The sequence below is a fragment of the Bison bison genome, unplaced genomic scaffold (assembly GCF_000754665.1).
Source record: "Bison bison bison isolate TAMUID 2011002044 unplaced genomic scaffold, Bison_UMD1.0 scf7180017864285, whole genome shotgun sequence".
In the NCBI taxonomy this organism is placed as follows: domain Eukaryota; kingdom Metazoa; phylum Chordata; class Mammalia; order Artiodactyla; family Bovidae; genus Bison; species Bison bison.
In genome coordinates, this window is record NW_011494857.1 from 2,271,648 (window position 1) to 2,273,111 (window position 1,464).

A 1,464-nucleotide genomic window follows, 5' to 3' on the forward strand; every position below is an offset into this window, starting at 1 on the left:
GCCTCCGGGGCGGGGGTGCCTACGGTGGGAGATGGGGTAACCTGGTGCACCATGAAACATCTGGCCTGCCGCTTGCCTCGTGGGCTTCCCAGCTCAGCAAATGACAACTCCATCCTTTCAGAATAACCCCGGAGGCTATTCGCGACCCTTTATGTGTTGCTTCATATCCAAGCAGTCCAGAAATCCTTTTGTCTCTCCGAAGCATATCCAGAATCTGACCACTTCTCTCCTCCCCCATTGCTACCGTCTTGGTCTGAGCCACAGTAATCTCTTACCTGGACTGCAGCCTCACTGGACTCCTGGTTTCTACCTTTAGTCCTCTCTGTCTTCTACAAAGCAGCCAGGGCTATTTTAACAATACAAGCCAGCCGTGTACTTCCTGTGCTCAGCACCCTCCCATGACTCCCATCTTGCTCAGAGTAAAAGCCAAAATTCCCACTGTGGTCCATAAAGCTCTGCACAATCTGTCCCCATTATCCGTCAGCCGTGTCCCACTCTCCTTCTCTTTCTGCTCCAGCCACACAGGCTTCCGGGCCTTTCCTTGAACACAATAGTCATCCTTTCACCCCAGGACCTTTGCACTGGTTGTTCCACCTGCCAGCAGCTCTTTCTCCCAGATACCTGCATGCCTCACTCCCTCACCTCCTTCACGTGTCACCTTCTCAGTGCGGCCTTCCCTGGAAACTCAATCACAGTGCAAATATTCAGACTTCCCTGGTGGTCCAGTGGTTAACAATTCGTCTGCCAGTGCAGGGGACACGGGTTCAATCCCTGGTCTGGGAAGATCCTACATGCTGTGGGGCAACCAAGCCCATGCACCACAACTACTGAGCCCATAGCCACAACTAACATCTGAAGCATCTGAAGCCCTCACACGCTACAGCCTGTGCTCTGCAACAACAGAAATGTTATCAGTGAGAAGCCTTCCCACCGCAGCTAGAAAGTAGCTCTCACTTGCGCAGCAATGAGGACTCAGTATGGCCAAAAATAAAAAATATATATTACTTTAAAAAAAGATGAGATTTTTGTTTTAGTCAGATATATCCTCCTTAGCACCTAGATCAGTGTCTGGACTATGACAGACATTGAATAAATATTTGTGAAATGGATCAAAGTGTTGCTCCCTTGCTCAGAAACTTTCTGTAGTTCCCTATTACCCTCGGAATAAAGCTCACGTGCCTAATCCCACTATTCTCTGACCCTCAGTGAACCATTTTCCTTAGAACTCTTCAGACTGTTGCCACCTCGGGTCTTTGGGCCTTCTATTTCCTCTGCCCTGGATGCTCAGCCTGCTTCTTCATTTGGTTCCCCTTTCTCATTTATTTTCTGGGCCTCAGCTTAAATTTCATCTCATCAGAAAGTCCTTCCTGATACCGTCTTCAGTCTAAAGCAGGTACTTCTGCTCTTTTCTCTCATGGAGCCACCCCTGTTTTTCCCTTTCATTGGACTTAAGAGTAATTTGTG

General features: G+C 48.7%; 1 protein-coding gene across 1 annotated transcript in view; it reads right to left on the bottom strand.

Moving 5' to 3' along the window:
• The window catches only part of LOC104995756 (kallikrein-6-like), a 6,806-nt gene that overhangs the window by 3,127 nt on the left and 2,215 nt on the right, over positions 1-1,464 (bottom strand). The gene's annotated exons all lie outside the window — the stretch shown is intronic.